General features: G+C 52.0%; 1 protein-coding gene across 1 annotated transcript in view; it reads right to left on the bottom strand.

Moving 5' to 3' along the window:
• LMNA (lamin A/C) overlaps positions 1-3675 on the bottom strand; it is a 32250-nt gene extending 28575 nt beyond the window's left edge. The window contains exon 1 of the mRNA XM_049782243.1: positions 3542-3675. The gene's annotated coding sequence lies outside the window, so the exon portion shown is untranslated. The remainder of the gene's footprint in view (positions 1-3541) is intronic.
• Between the last annotated feature and the right edge of the window lie 13393 nt (positions 3676-17068).

Genomic DNA, 17068 nt, shown 5'->3' with positions numbered 1-17068 from the left:
CCACAGCTGTAGAAATCAGGGTACTAGTGAAAGTTTCTCCCTTCCCGCCTGAGAATGGGGAAGACTTGGTAACCACTCACCTAGACCCTAGGTGCAGAGAGAGACTAATATTGACTAATGGAGAGACCAGTATAGCCTAATACTATTTATAAAGCCTGAGAACCCTCATGCCAATGAAACCTCACCCCTAAAGCCCAAAACTTAAAAGAGAGAGAGAGAGATAGTATAGTGGGTAAGGTCTTGCACATGGCCAACCCAGGTGAATCCCCTATCTGGCATCCTATCTGGTCCCCCAGAGCCCGGCAGAATAACTCCTGAGTGTAGAGCCAGGAGTAATAGGTGAGTGCCGATGGGTGTGGCCCAAAAACAAAAACAAAAATGGCACAAAAGAGTCCCATCTATGCCTTTGATCTTGGAGGTATATGGACAATAGGCTTTCCCTCCCAGATGAGGAGGTGGGGGGCAGGGGCCAGCTAATGATTTGCTCAAGGCCACACGCTGGCACACAGGTGGCAGATGCAGAGAGTCCTTGAGGGCACAGGAAGCTCAGTTCCCCGCACTAGGCCCCTACCCCCATGCAATAGGGAGCCCCGGGCTAGGCAGTCCAGTCTCCGTGCAAGCTCTTGCTGAGGGTAGTTGGCCCTCAGGACCCCCCCTCCACGTTTGCTCCGCCCACCGGGCGAGTCGGGGGCTGGGCTTGGCACTAGGGCGTGGCTAAGTGGGCGCGGGCGGCTCGCCAGGAGGCGGGGCCCGGGCGGCTGGTGCTGACGCAGGCGCCTGCGTGTGGGCGGCCGCCGGGAGTCTGCGTGTGTGTATGTCTGTGTGTGTGGTTGCTGGGGCCTCCCTGGCCTGCTAAATGGGGTTTCCTCTCCTTGTTGCCACGGAAACAAACAGCAGCTGCCACAACTTTGGGAGCGGGACTGGAGAAGGGTCCCCGAGCCCCACACCACCCCCGCACTAACAAGAAGTGGGACAGTCAGGATTGCTGACCCCCCCATGCACGGACCAGCCAAATCTGGGAGGAGGCTGGACGGACACACACACACACACACACACACACACACACACACACACACACACGTCCTGTTGAGGGGGGATTTTATTGAGGGGCGTTCGTGGAACATTAACATGCGTGGGGCACTAAGCCCTGAAATGAGTCGGTGACTAGCAAAACCAGACAGAGGGTCAGCCCACTTAATTGTGGTACAACCTTGTGGGGATCCCCATCTTAGGGACAGAGAAGGGCTGGCGAGTACATCAGAGACCACCGACAGAAGTTTTTGCATGCAGGCCTTGCATACAGGAGATTCGGGTTCCAGTAGGCATCACAAGGCGGCTTGACATCGCTGGGGTGACCCCTAAGCACCTACGGATGTAGCCCCCCAAATAAAGACAAAGAGAAATATGATAGGGCTCAAAGATGGTCAAGGACATGGGCTTGAGCTCCCACGCGATTCTGCCCATATCCTCCAGCAGCACACAGTAAGAAAATTTTTAATTTAAATATGGAAATCTCTTACAAATTTTTACCCAAATTCTAGCCATAGGCTGGAAATGCCCTGGCAAGTAGCTCTGAAATCCCACCTGCACCAGCCCCTAAGAGCCCAAGCCTCTTTGAAGGCGAACCCTCCATATTCCCTAGGAAAGACAGACTGGGAAGGGGAATTGTGGTTGAAAGACTCATTTGCCGGTTTTCTGGTAGGGGCAGGTCAGCCTCCATCAGGAGCTCCTCCAAGTGGGCACTGGCTTGCTCATTTTTTAGGGACTCCAATTCAAACGCCATGTGGGTGGCCCTCATTCCTCCCTAGTGTTTGGGTCCTGCCCCACATCCAGAATCTGCCCACAGCTCTGCCCCAGAACAGGCCTCAATGCAGAGGAAGCCCATCACCTTCCGCCCTGGCCCTGGACCCCAGAGACTCCTCTTCAGGTACTGGGAGATGCAGGGGGTATGGGCCTGGCTAGATGGGACAGGATACAGGGGCTGGTACTCGTGAGCTGCCTGGGGAGGGGTTGGGGGGGGGCATCTGTTTCCTCTTGGCCATGCTCCCCTCAGTCCTAAAGGAGGAAAATGGGGCTGGTTTCCTGAAGCCAAGCTTCCTGGCCTGAGGATGAGGACAAAATGTCCATCAAAACATCCCACATCCCACCTCCCCACCCCACACATCTCCCCATGGACCAGGTTCTGTGGTTCAGTGACACCAATGAAATGCCAGAGACCAAAAGCTGGAGTGACCTGAGGAGGGCCCTGTGCTCAGAGTTGGGGCCTCGCTCAGGTACTGTAGAGCAGGCCAGGACACACCAGCAAGGATGCAATGACTTGGAGGGGCAGAGGGGACAGGGAGAATGGCGCTTTGGGAGCAGCCGTGAGCCGTGACTGAGGGTATAGACATACCCTGTCCTCCAGGGTAGGGCACTGGGCAGAAGAGAGCCTAGGAATTGAGGAGAGGGGCTGCCGCCTGGGCTCTAGCCTCACCAGATCCTGGTGGGGCAAATATTTACACAGCAACAGTTGCTAAGCAGGAGGGAGGTGGAGGAAGGCCAGTAGCCACAGGGCCTGTGAGGCTCCTCCCTTCTACTCAGAGGGAAAGCCCCACTCCTCTCAGCCTGGTACCCCCACCTCACACCCCTGCCTTAAGGTGTCCTCTCCCTTCCCACCATTCCCAAAATCAAGCTGGCAATGAGCCACCAGGCCAGAGGGCTGAGCTGGGGGGACGGAGCCCCCAAACTGCCAGTCTCTACCCCCAGTCCCACATCCTGCTGGCTGCTAAAGTCGCCCCAACCAAGCCCAGTCATCTATTGGGGGGCTCACTATTCCAGGGTGAGGACCTGGAGAGGGGTGCATAGGGAGAAGATGGGTCAGGTTGTCTCTGCAGAACAGGAGTTGAAGGAGGCTGGAGGTGGGTCGCATTAGCAGGGGTCTCAAACTCTCGGCCTGCGGGCCTTTCGAGTACAACATTTTGTGGCCCTGCCCTAGAAGAATCTTTTTTTGTTTTGTTTTAGTTGTTTGGGTCACACACACACCCCCAATGTTCAAGGCTTACTACTGACTTTGCACTCAAGGATCACCCCGACTTTGCCTCCTGCAGCCCCCAGGTAAATTGAGTTTGAGACCCCTGCCAGGGTCTGGGAAGGGCTGTTTAGAGCCACAGTTAGACTCAGAAAAAAGGGTCTTCAGGGCCACTCCCTGCTCTGAGCCCTCGGGCACAGGAGGGGGAGGGCCAGCCAGATGTGGCCCATGTGACATGGGCTGTCGTTGGCAAAGCACAGACACAGTGGGCAGGACAGGCAGCTGGTGCCAGGAAGGATTAGTCAGACACTGGGGAGCCCCTGGGAGGGAAGGGGAGAGAGACAGGGAGGCGGGACCCCTGAGGAAACAGATGGCAGCTTTCAGGGAAATGGGGTTCAGTGCCTTCAGAGACATCCCCCCACTTCTTCCCCAGTCCTTCCTCAGGCTGAACCCTTTTGCTCAGGCCCAGTTAGGTCCTTGGCAGCCCTCCCAGAGTCCAGCACCCCGGATAAGACAAGGGGTGCTCTTCCTTACCTACCACGCAGGTTGGTATCCCTGCTCAGCTGTGCTTTGGAAACTGGGGTGCAGAGATGAACAGGGAGCAGTTGGGGCACAGAGGGTGCTCCTGGCCCAGGCTCCCTGGTACAGTTGGGAGTTGTTGGGGAGCCGAAGTGGCCACAGGCCCCATGGGTCAGCCTGCGAGAAAGAAAGAAGCTTAGCTGGACACTTTCTCCCAGGTCCTCAGTAGCCCCCACGTGGGGGGAGATGCAGTTGCTCCAGCAGCAAGAGGGACCCCTGAGAACCAGGTCCAAGCTGGCAACCCACAGGGTGTTGTTTTGCACATTTCCATCGGAAAGTTTGGAAACACATGGAAGCTGACTCACTCCCCCTCTCCATTGCCCCCCTTTCTTTCATGCCTTTGGTGCTTTTGCTCCCAAGAGTTAATTTGAATCACATTATCCCAGAGACCAGGCTTGGGGGGGGGGGCCTGTCAGAGGGGCAGAGGCAGCCCAGAGGCGCCAGGGAGGGGCCAGGGTGGGGCCAAAGGGCCAGGAGCCAGTAAGGACAGCAAGGATAAGGCCTTCTGCAACACTCAGCTCCTAGGTGTCCCGGGCACTGGCACTGCGCAATGTGGCCCAGTGTACACCCAAACCCACACAGCATGTGTCCAGGGGCACAGCAGACACGGCTTCCCTTTGGGAGACCCAGGCTGATCTGGGGATGAAAACTTTTTGGTTTCCAGGAGCAGTCCAGAAGGGGGCAAGCAATCCAGAGAGTTCTGAGAAGCCATCTCAAGCATCTATAGGCCTGGAGGGTCCCAATCTTCTGGCCTGCTTGTTGGAATTCAAGTGTCTAGCACCACCCAGACCTTCTCACCTTCCACTCCCCTGGCCTGAGAGATCAGAGTCCTGGGGTCCCTGTGAATTTTCTCTGTAGCTCAGTCCTGATGTCCACCTTTACTAAGCGGGGTTTGCACAATTCCCCAGGACTATGATAGTGACAGAGTCCCTCCCTGGGGGGTACAGTCAACCCTCTGAGATCTGTTTCCACCATTTGGCCTCCACATCTGCCCTCCCCATTCCAGAGTCCAACTTCTTACTCCTTCCAGGATTTGTCCTCTGACCCCATCCTCCTGGCTAAGCTGATAGTGCCAGAAAACCATGCCATCCATGGTCTCTGTTCCCCCTTCCCCAGCACCACCACTGCAGGGTCAGCTCCCGAGGCCAGCCAGAGTAGGTCCAGCTTCCCTTTTACACCAGGTCTGCTGCGAGGAGCCACCAAAAAGCTCTTCTCACTTTATTTTGTCTTTGCTTTGGGGCACATACCTGCCTGTGCTCAACCCTGACTTTTTGCTCAGGGATCATTCCTGGTGAGCTTGTAGGACCAGATGGGATGATGAGATCAAATTTGGGTCTGTGCTTGCAAGGCAAGTATATAACCTCTCTGGGCCCTCTTTCTCTTTGTTTTTGTGGGCCACTCCAGTAGGTGTTCAGGGGACCTTAAGGTGCTTGGGGCAAAGCCTAAGCCTTTTGCAGGCTAAGTGTATACTCAGCCATTTGAGTTTTCTCAACTCCCCCCCACCCTTGCCCAACATGCCTTCCCCAACACATAATTCTAGCCTCACAGGCCTCAGAGATAGCACAGTGAAGGTATTTGCCTTGCACAAAGCCAACCAGAATTCCATCCCAGCACCACCTAGGTCCCCAAGCCCCAACAGAGGTGATCCCTGAGCACTTCTGGATATGGATATGGTCCCCTCATAAGGAACACAAGCAATTCCAGCCTAGCTTCTTTTCAGGGGCAGGTGCTTCACTGGCCTCCTCTATGGGGCTCCCTGAGCACTGCAGGAGGCTTTGCCCCATACCTGGGAGGCACAGTATCAGCACAGGTGATCTTGACTCCTCCTGAGGAAAATACAGCCATGTGCATGTGCGGGGGTGGGGGTGGGGGTTACTCCAGGCTCTTCCCATTCATTGCCTCCTCAGTCTCTAGTAGGAGCTACACAAACAAACCCAAACAGGTTGACCCAAGAAACTGCTGGTCAGGCCTGAGGTCCCAGTAACCTGACTCAGTAATAAAGTAATGAGGCGTATGAAGGAAGTGGTGTTAACCACCCCTCTCTAAATGCTGATTGAGGTGAGGAACTCTAATTGCTTCCCTTTATTACTGGTCCTATCACAGGTGACATGATCTCCCTGCCCGGGAGGTGAGCAAGACAGGTCCTTAGTCTAACTTTATAGAAGGGTTGGGCCAAGAGAGTGTGGGATAGCTGCCGGCTGGCCTGCAGGGGTACCCTCAAATTGGGGGAGGAATTCTCCCCAACCAGGGTGGGATGGATCAAGGGGGAGTTTCCAGCAGTAAGGCTGAGTGTGGGGGGGGGAAACCCTTGAGACCAGTCATTAAGGTTTTCTGGTTTTGATTTTTTGGACCATATACAGTAGTATTTGGGTGGTTGTTTTGTGCTGGGTTACACCTTATTTTACCTAAAATAAATTTTACCCCTGGTTTCTTTGTATCTGTTTACAACTTGATTTCACCCAAAATGAAGATTGTCTTACTTGTAAACCTGGGTGAATTTACTGCCCCACCCAGGGGTGATCTCTGTACTCAATAAAAAAAGGTAGTTCTGGCAGGCAGCAATCACCATACTAGGTAGAAGACTGCCAGACTACACATGTTTCACCCTCAGCCTGGTCTGGATTATTCTTTTTTTTTTCATTAATTTTAATTTTGACCAAAGTAGATTACTGGATTTTTTGTGCGACTCTGATTCAGACTCGTTCACCTGGGGCTGGAGATACAAACGTGTGGGATGATTTTACAACTGACGCCCAAACAGGGACTGACTTGAACCCTGGACCCAAGAAGACCACCTCAGCGATGAAATGACACCAAAGAGGATGTCTTTGTTCACTGGACAGCTATTAAGAGAAACAACCCCAGGAAGTTTCTGTGTAGTATTGACGATGGTAAGACTGTGGAGTTTGATGTGAAAGGAGAGAAGAGACCAAAATCTGCTAATGTATCTGGACCTGGTGGAATGCCAGTGAAAGGAAGCAGATATGCTCCCAATCGACATAGGTTCTGTCAATTCATTCCCCAGCCTCACTCAGCTGGCCCACACCTATGGTGGCAGAGGCCCCCTCAGGTGAGACAGAAACAGGTAGTGAAGGGGAAAGAGTTGAAGACTGGGCAGCATCCCAAAAGCCACCTTCTACCACCCTTCCTCTGTGAGAGGCATCTTTTACGAGGACCTGGGACCCCTAACCTGCAGCAGATTATCGAAGAGACCCCAGCAGCCTAACACAGAAGGTGATGATGGAGAAGACGGAGTATCCAAGACCAGGTGAAGACCAACAAAGGAGAACTTCATGCACCTGGGTTACCTCCAAAATAATTAACTTTATCCTCGGCTAATATCTTTTTTTTGGTTTTTAGGCCACACCCAGCGGTGCTCAGGGGTTACTCCTGGCTGTCTGCTCAGAAATAGCTCCTGGCAGTGCCAGGGGGACCATATGGGATGCCAGGATTCGAACCAACCACCTTAGGTCCTGGGTTGGCTATTTGCAAAGCAAACACTGCTGTGCTCTCTCCGGCCCCAATAAAATAAAAGTTGATGCTATTACAGCCAACTTTTACTGTGCCTATGCAAAATAATCAATTTTGCAAATTCTGATCTGGGGTTCCGACCTCTCGCAGAGAACAATAGAACAGCGTTTATGTACCCTTCAATTTTTTAAACAAAAAGAGGCAGTTATTGGGTTACACCTTACTTTACCTAAAACAAATTTTATCCCTGGTTTCTTTGTATCTGTTTGTTTACAACTTGGTTTCACCCAAAACGAAGATTGTCTTACTTGTAAACCTGGGTGGATTTACTGCCCCATCCAGGGGTGATCTCTGTACTCAATAAAAAAGGTAGTTCTGGGCCCGGAGAGATAGCACATCGGCGTTTGCCTTGCAAGCAGCCGATCCAGGACCAAAGGTGGTTGGTTCGAATCCCGGTGTCCCATATGGTCCCCCATGCCTGCCAGGAGCTATTTCTGAGCAGACAGCCAGGAGTAACCCCTGAGCACTGCCAGGTGTGACCCAAAAACCAAGAAAAAAAAAAAAAAGGTAGTTCTGGCAGGTAGCGAGCTCCATACTAAGTAGAAGACTGCCAGACTACATGTGTTTCACCCTTAGCTTGGTGTGGATTATTTTTTGTGCGACTCTGATTCACCTGGGGCTGGTGATTTTACAGTGGGTTTTTTTTTGTTTTTTGTTTTTTTGTTTTTTTGTTTTTTGGCTTTGGGATCACACTCAGCAGTGCTCAGGACTGACTTTTGGCTCTGTGCTCCAGGATCACGCCTTGCAGGGCTGGGAGTAGGACCATATGGGATGCCAGCAATTAGCTACTTGCAAAGCTCCCTGCCCACTGAACTATCGCTCTGGCCCCACCCACTGTTTCGGGTGTACTGGTAGTCCTGTGCCTCTGGTATAGCTTTGGAGATTATATGAGATCTTGGGGATCAAATCTGGGTCAGCTGCGTGAAAAGAAGCACCTTACTGCTGTATGATCTTTCCAGCCCAGCCATCACAGTTTTCTCAATGATCATCAACCTTTCATACATTTTGATTTTTGGGGGGGGGGGCTGCGGAGGGGGGTTCTGGGCCAAACCCAGTGGTGCTCGGGAGTTACTCCAGGCTCTGTGCTCAAAAATTGCTCCTGGCAGGCTCAGGGATATGGGATGTTGGGGATTGAACCTGGGTCTCTCCTGGGTTGTCCACGTGCAAGGTAAATGCCCTACTGCTGTGCTACCTCTCTGGCTCATATTTTAATTTTTTTTTCTTAAATTTTGAGGCCAGGGGCTAGAGGTAAGGTGTCTGCCTTGCAAGCGCTAGCCAAGGAAGGACCGAGGTTCAATCCCCCAGTGTCCCATATGGTCCCCCCAAGCCAGGGGCGATTTCTGAGCACTTAGCCAGGAGTAACCCCTGAGCATCAAATGGGTGTGGACCCCCCCCCAAAAAAAAAACAAAAAAAAATTTTGAGGCCAAATAAGCAGTACTCACTCAGGGCTTACTTCTGACGGAGCTCAGGGACCCTATGTGGGGTCTAAATGGTCTGGGGGTGAAGGCCTCCTTCCAGTTTTCATTAAACACCACTGGATTACCTCCACCTACCCAGATACCCCAACTGGGGTGCTGCCGCCCAGGCTAATGGAAGCACCTCTTAATTGCTGATCACAAGGAGGCAATTATACACAATTAGCCAGCAAGAACTAATTAGTATTGCTTCCTACAACCTCTGGGCATCCCTGGGGTCCAGGAACCTGCTGGTCTCCCTCAGCACTGGGAGGAGGCTACTGCCCTTGAGCTTGTCAAAGTTCACTAAAAATCAGGAGCCACAGCTGCCTTGCACATGGCCACCTGGGTTTGACCCCCGAAACCCCAAATGCTCCCCCAAATCCCCTCTAGAAGTGATCTCTGAGTGCAAAGCCAGGACGGGAGTAAGCCTTAAGCACTGCCAGTAGTGACCTCCCACGCCAAAAAAGAAAAGTTCCTAAAGATCAAAGATCCAGCATCTGAGTTTCTCCCCACCTCTGCCCAGCTCACAGCTCCATCTCCCAGCCCCACTGGACAGGACGTCTCTTCTCTGGCAAAGGAGAACATGAGATCTGCCACCCCTTCCAGGAACCTACTCACCACTTTACCCAGACTCCCTGCCACCCCAAAGGAAGGTAGCCACATTATTAGTGGGCTCAGAGAGGGCAAGTGATTTCCTTGAAATCATATAGCAACCCCAGATCTCATGCCACTAATGACTCACCAGAGCTCTCCCCCTCACTATTCCCTGATCACCTGGTGGGGCAAGAATGGCAGCCCCTATTTTCACGTGCTATTCTATACAATGGTAGTCTGCTTCCTCTGAAGTCTCAACCTCTTTTCTAAAATTTCCCCAAGAATCCAGAGCCTCCTAGAAGAGAGGAAAACTCATTCTATCTGCCACACTTGCAGAGCAATCACTTCCCTTCTGGGCTGAGGTCCTCACCCAAAGGACAGCCAAACTGGATTGGATGTACCCTCCACCCCACGTCCTGTTGTAGGGAGAGAGATGGTGAACAGGAGGACCTTTCAGACTAAAATTGGGAATTGAGTACAGGGGATGATTCAACAGGGATGCATACATGCTTTGTACACTGAGGCCCAATTTCAACCCTTGATACCACCAGGACCACTGAGCATCACCAGCCATGGCCAAAAATTAAAATAAAATAAAATAAATAAACACAGGGACTTAGGAGCCAGAGTGATAGCACAGTGGGTAGGGTGTTTGCCTTGCACAAAGCCGACCTAGGTTCAATCCCTGGCCTCCCATATGGTCCCCAAGCACTGCCAGGGATGATCCCTAAGTGCAGAGCCAAGAGTAAGCCCTGGGTACCACTGGGTGTGGCCAGAAACAAAAAACAAACAAATAAATAGACAGAGACTTGTAAAGATAATCAGGGGTTAAGGCCTTTGCTTTGCCTGTAGCCAACTCTGGCTCAGTCCTGGAACACCCAAACATAGGGCAGCTGGGAATAGCTCCTGAGCACCCTTTGGCATATGCCCCTCCAAAATAAAAATAAATCAGGGACCGGTGAGATAGCATGGAGGTAAGGCATTTGCCTTCCATGCAGAAGGACAGTGGTTCAAATCCCGGCATCCCATATGGTCCCCCGTGCCTGCCAGGGGCGATTTCTGAGCATAGAGCCAGGATTAACCCCTGAGCGCTGCTGGGTGTGACCCAAAAATACCAAAAATAAATAAATAAATAAATCAATAAATCAAAATAAATCAAAATTAGAGCCAGGAGTAACCCCTGAGCACTGCCAGGTGTGACCCAAAAACAAACAAACAAACAATAAATAAATAAATAAACCAAAATTTAACACTAGAAAGGTAGTATAAGAGGTGTTTGCTTTGCAAGTGGCAGACCTTGGGTTGATCTCTGACACCATATATGGTGCCCCAGCACAACCAGAGCACACTCCTGAGCAGAGGCAAGAGCAGCTTCTCAGCACCACCTGATGGCCCAAAACTCCCCCTCAGACATACACAGGGGCTAAATGACAGTACAGTGGGTTACACATGGCTGATCAGGATCAATCCCTGGTACCTCATATGTTCCTTAGAGCCCACCAGAAGTGATTCTGAGCACAGAACCAGGAGTAAGCCCTAAACACTGCTGGGTGTGGTAAAAAAAATTTTATAATAAAGGGGTCCAGATTGAAAGTACAGTGGGTAGGGTGCTTGCCTTGCCTTCCTGGCATCCTATATGGTCCTCTGTACCCTGCCAGAAGTTATTCCTGTGTGCAGAGCCACAGGGGTAAGCCTTGAGCACCACTGGGTATGGTTCCCCCCCCCCCAAAAAAAAAGGAAGAATAAAACTGTCCTGGCAGAGGACTGGGGTGGGGGTGAGTGGGCTCACCTGAATGCTCTCTCGAGCACGCGCGTGCGCGCGCACACACACACATACACACACACACTTTCACACATACGCTACATAAGATCAGAGCAGGGAGACCTTCATTGACTTTCTCTCTCTCTCTCTCTCTCTCTCTCTCTCTCTCCTCTCTCTCTCTCTCTCTCTCTCTCTCTCTCTCTCTCTCTCTCTCTCTCTCTCTCTCTCTCTCTCTCACTTTTTTTTGGTTTTTGGGCCACACCTGGCTGCCTGCTCAGAAATAGCTCCTGGCAGGCACGGGGGACCATATGGGACACCGGGATTCGAACCAACCACCTTTGGTCCTGGATCGGCTGCTTGCAAGGCAAATGCTGCTGTGCTATCTCTCCGGGCCCTCCATTGACTTTCTTTTTTCTTTCTTGCCACACCCAGATCTGCCACGCGCAAGGCAGACACTTGACCTATACTCTTTCCAACCTCTTGAGGGGAGTGTTTCGAGGACCAAGTGTGAGGCTGCTCTCTTGGGGTTGGGAGTTGGGAGGCGATGCAGGTGTCCACTGTTTGCCTGCATCAGGCCCCACTTTCCAGAGGTGGGGGGAATAGAATAGGCAAGAGGTTGCAAACCCTGCAGAGGCCCTTGACAATCTCCATTTTTGTTGTTGTTAGGTTGGCCCGCACTTGGTAGTGCTCAGGGGTTACTTCTGGCTTTATGCTCAGGGAACACTCCTGTCCTGGCAGTGCTCGGGGGACCCTATGAGGCACTTGTGATAAAGCCCAGGTCTGGGGTCGGCATGGTGGTGCTAGAGATAAGGTGTCTGCCTTGCCAGTGCTAGCCTAGGACAGACCACGGTTCGATCCCCCGGCGTCCCATATGGTCCCCCAAGCCAGGAGTGATTTCTGAGCACATAGCCAGGAGTAACCCCCTGAGCGTCACTGGGTGTGGCCCAAAAACAAAACAACAACAACAACAAAAAACAACCCATGTCTGCCAGTGCTCTACCTGGTGCACTATCCCTCTAGTCCTGACCACTTTCTCTTGCCTGTGCTGTCCTCTGGTGGCCTCCATTTGCCCCTCGACTTGCCAGGTTGCTGACTCCCCTTCTGTAAATAGGGTGGCTGATTTGAGGTACAGTTATAGACAGGAGCCAGCTGCCTGCCCTTGACGGTGCTTTCTGGTGGGATGCAGGCCCCGGGGCTGGGATGTGAGGGAACCTTGCAGCAAGTTTGGAGAAGCTTCACGGGGCATCAGGGGGCCCCAGCACCCTGCTGGCTAAAGCCTTCCCTTTCCTGTGGTGAATCATCCACAGGCCCTGGGGACCCGGGTGTCCCCAACTCACCACAAACACTGTCATCATCATAGCAACGGGGCTCCCCTTCCTCTCCCGCTCATTCATTTCACCACACCCGTCCCCCACAAGGTGTCTGCTTCCTAGATCTCAGCTCCTGACTCACTGGCAACCACTTCCCACCTCGTGGTCCCCACTTTGTGGTCAGCTCCTGCAGGCCTCAGCCGTGGCCCTGCCCCAGCAGGCACCTCTCCGCTAGATCGCTTCCCCCTGCCCCGTGGCGGGGTGCTATTCAGCCCCAGCAGGTTTTGAGAGTTCCTCAGTGCCGCCAAAACTCAGACTGGTAACTGGGACAGGAAAACCACAGGGCCAGGCAAGGGAGGTGGCCCAAGGCAGAGACTGTCGGGCGCGGGTGCCACCTGCTGGCCAGGCCGGGAGCATCCCCACCTTCTCAGGGCAGCTTCTCCAAACTTAACCCAAACTCTTAGTCAGCCAGCAACAGGGTTTAATCATTCATTCATCCACAAGTATTTACCTTGAGTGCCCCAGGGGGTTCTGGTCTTTGTGAAATAAGCAACTAAACGACCTTGAGTGCCTTAGAGGGGTAGCTGGGGAGGGGGGCAGAGAACCTCTGAGGAAGAAGCAAGGCTCACCCCTGAGTGTTGAATAGCCCACATGTATGAGGCGCTTGCTGTATACACGGCTTCAGCGGAGCACTTCGCATACCTTTCCCCATTCATCACACAACAATCCCATGAGGTAATTGCCACGATTATCTTCATTTTATAGCCGGAGAAAGCGGGTTCAGAGAGGTTGGGTAATTTACTCATGGCTCAAGGCAATAGCCTTGCCGCCCAGGAGTGGTTTGGAGGGCAGATGCACTCTGGCTAGGGCTGGAGGAGCTTGGCAGAGAGGGAGAGAGGGGTCCGGGAGAGGAAATTGCGAGCACAGAAAGACTGGATGTGGACAGATAGCTAGTAGCACAGGTGCTTGCTTTGCACATTGCCAGCCCTTGTTTAATTCCAGCAGTACACAGGGTTCACCAAGCCTTACTAGCAGTGACTTTTTGTGTTTGTTTTTGGGTCACATCGAATGATGCTCAGGGGTTACTCCTGGTTCTGCCCTCAGAAATTGCTCCTGGCAGGCTCAGGGGATCATGGGATGCCAGAAATCAAACCAGGGTCCGTCAGGGGTTGGCCATGTGCAAGGCAAACATCCTACCGCTGTGATACTCTCTGGCCCTTAGCAGTGACTCTTTAGCACATAATTAGGAGCCCTGAGCACTGCTGGGTGTGACCCAAATCTTCCCCCATCCCTCAAAAAATGATAGTGTCTGGGCTATGGAGATAGCTTAAGAAAATTCAATCCTGGGATTGTAGCGGTAATACAAAAAGTAAGGCATTTGCGAGGAAGGACCTTGGTTCGATCCGTGGTTCCCATATGGTCCCCCCAAGCCAGGGGCAATTTCTGAATGCTTAGCCAGGAGTGACCCCTGAGCATCAAATGGGTGTGGCCCGAAAACCCTCCCCCCCAAAAAAAAGTAAGGCATTTGCTTTGGACATGGTTCATTCCAGTTCAAATCCTCAGCGCCACCTCTAGTCCCCTGGATATATCTCCAGGGGTCAGTATTAAGCACAGAACACTGAGCACTATGCCCCCGCCACCATAAAAAAAAAAAAGGGAGATTGGAAGGATAGTAGGTAAGGCATTTGCCTTGCACACAGCCAACCCAGGTTCCATCTCTGGTACCCCATATATAATTCCTTAAGCCCATCAAAGTGATCCCTGAGCACAGAACCAGAAATTACCCTGAACACTGCCAGGCGTGGCCCCAAAACAATTAAAAATATTAAAATTGAGGGGCCGGAGAGATAGCACAGCGGTAAGGCGTTTGCCTTGCATGCAGAAGGACAGTGGATCAAATCCCAGCATCCCATGGGGGCGATTTCTGAGCGTAGAGCCAGGAGTAGCCCCTGATTGCTGCTAGGTGTGATCCAAAAATCAAAAGCAAACAAAGAAAACAAAACAAAATTGAGGGGCCGGAGTGATAGCGGTGGTAGGGCATTTGCTTTGCACACGCAAGTCGCTAGACGAATCCAGGTTCTATCCCCAGCATCCCATATGGTTCCCAGAGCCTGCCAGGACTGATTTATTCGTGTGTGTGTGTGTGTGTGTGTGTGTGTGTGTGTGTGTGTGTGTGTGTGTGTGTGTATGAGAGGAGAGAGAGAGAGAGAGAGAGAGAGAGAGAGAGAGAGAGAGAGAGAGAGAGAGAGAGCTTTTATTTATTTGGGGGGGTCACACTCGGCCAGGGTTTACTCCTGGCTCTGTGCTCAGAAACTGCTTCTCTTGCTGTATGATCATTCTATCCCTTTTTTTCTGTTTATATTTTGTAATATATTTCTAATTTAATAAAATGTTTAATGTTGAAAAAAAAAAAAAAAGAAACTGCTCCTGGCCTGGGGGCCGGGACCATATGGGATGCTGGGGGATCAAAACACAGTCATTCCTAGGCTAGTGTGGGCAAAGCAGACACCTTACCACTTGTGCCACCGCTCCCGCCGTGGTTGTTTGTTTTTGTGCCACACCCGGTGACACTCAGGGGTTACTCCCGGCTATGTGCTCCCAATATGGGGAACCATATGGGACACCAGGGAATTGAACCACAGTCTGTCCTGGGTCAGCCGTGAGCAAGGCAAATGCCCTACCGCTGCGCTGTCGCTCTGGCCCACCTATTTGATTTTTTGAGGAGAGGTTTAGGGCTACATCTGGCCATGGTCAGGGCTTATTCCTGGCTCTATGCCCAGGGATCACTCCTGGTGGAATGAGGGATTGAAACTGCATCAGCTGCAGTGAGAACAAGCATCTTCCCCACTGTACTGTCTCTCCAGGACCATCACCCTTTTTTCTTTGAAAAAAGAAAAAAATGTGTGCAGAGTGAACTGGATGGCGTCGGGGAGATGAGGGAGAAAGGAGGGCAGGTAGATAGAGGCTATTGAAATAAAAAAAAAAAAGTGTGGACAGGCAGATAGCAAGAAAACAGAGTGCTGGACCGAGTGATAGCACAGCGGTAGGGCATTTGCCTTGCATATGGCAGACCCGGGAAGGACCCGTTTCGATTCGATTCCCGGCATTCTATATGGTCCCCCAACATGCCAGCAGCTATTTCTATTTTATTTTCTTTTTTGGTTTTTGGGTCACACCCAGTGACGCTCAGGGGTTACTCCTGGCTATACGCTCAGAAATCGCTCCTGGCTCAGAAATCGTCCTAGGTTGGCCGCCCTCCTGGCTATGCTATCACTCCAGCCCCTCCTCCAGGATTTGGGAGGACAGCTAAGCTCTGCATGGCCTATGCGAATCCCAGCACTTGATTGAGTCAGGAAGGTCCTGGCAGCCTCGTTTCCCCCCACATCTTGGATGTCCTGCCAGAAGAGGGCAAAGTGAAGGTTGAGACACCTGAGCAGACAGAGCTTGGAACTTGGAGCTGGTGGGGTAGCCTCTAGGGTCCTAGCCGAGAGGAGTCGCTAGTGTCAGGCCTGCAACGCCACCTTGTGGCCAGTTTCTAGAGATGCTTTGCCTCCACCTATCCTGGCTCCTCCAGATGGAGGCCAGGTTCCTCCAACCTCCCCAACAGCCAAGTCCCCTCTAGCAAGAGCTTCCACACAAACCTCCAGTCCTCGCCCTTCTGATGAACCTTCTCTCATCCTATGGGGGTTCCGGATCCATTAAGCAAGTCTCCAGGGCCAGAGAGATAGAACAGTGGGGAAGGCACTAGCCTTGCACACAGTGAGTGGAACCAGGTTCAATTTCTAGCACTACAAAAGGTCCCCATAACCCTACTGGGGTGATCCCTAAGCAAAGAGTAGGAGTAAGCCCTGAGGATCACTGGGTGTGGCCCCCATACCAAAAAATAAACAGAAAGTCCAAACTGTTGCAGCCTCGGCCATCATACACACCTCTGTAGCTTCCAGGCAGAGTGCAGTAAAGTACTACAGTCACCTCTGGGCTCGGAATGAAGGCTGACCTGGCTTTGAACATGGGTGACCTGCCAGTTAAAGGCAGCAAACCTCTGAGTCTCCAGCCTCTTGCACTATGCAGAGATGGGAACCCATTCTGCCAGTCTTGAAGATGATGAAATGAGATTTTATTTCGAACTGCCAAGAAGGGAGCTTGGTCATAAACAGTGCCTTCCCACCCACCCTGACTTCCTCTTCCCTTTCCTGATAAAGGAAGCATGACAGAACAGATGGCACAAGAGTGGCACAGAACCTGCGTTGTTGGGCATGTTTCTGTCTCTACACCAGGATCTTCACATCATTGAGATAAGCCTCATTCACTCACTCACTGATTATTCACTTATTCATTCATTCACACAATGAACTTCTAGCTAGGTAACATCTTACAATATGTTCTTTTTTTTTTTTGGTTTTGGGCCACATCCGGCGGCACTCAGGAGTTACTCCTGGCTCTGTGCTCAGAAATCACTCCTGTGGGTCAGAGAGATGGCAAAGCAGTAGGGTGTTTGCCTTGCGCGAGGCTGGCCCAGGACGGACCACAGTTCCATCACCCGGCATCCCATATGGTCCCCCAAGCCAGGAGTAATCCCTGAGCGCCACCGGTTGTGATCCCCCCAAAAAAATCACTCCTGGCAGACTCGGGAACTACATGGGATGCCCAGAAATGAACTGGGGTCTGTCTGGGGTTGGCCACGTGCAAGGCAAATGCTCTGCTACTGTGCTATCACTCTGGCCCCAATACGCAGTATGTCTTTTTGTTTCCTTTTATTTTGGACTACACCCTATGCTGTTCACGGGTTACTCACAGCTCTGCACTTAGAAATTGCTCCTGCATGGG

Source organism: Suncus etruscus, chromosome 10 (genome assembly GCF_024139225.1).
Source record: "Suncus etruscus isolate mSunEtr1 chromosome 10, mSunEtr1.pri.cur, whole genome shotgun sequence".
Taxonomy (NCBI): domain Eukaryota; kingdom Metazoa; phylum Chordata; class Mammalia; order Eulipotyphla; family Soricidae; genus Suncus; species Suncus etruscus.
This window is presented reverse-complemented; position numbering and strand designations above follow the sequence as displayed.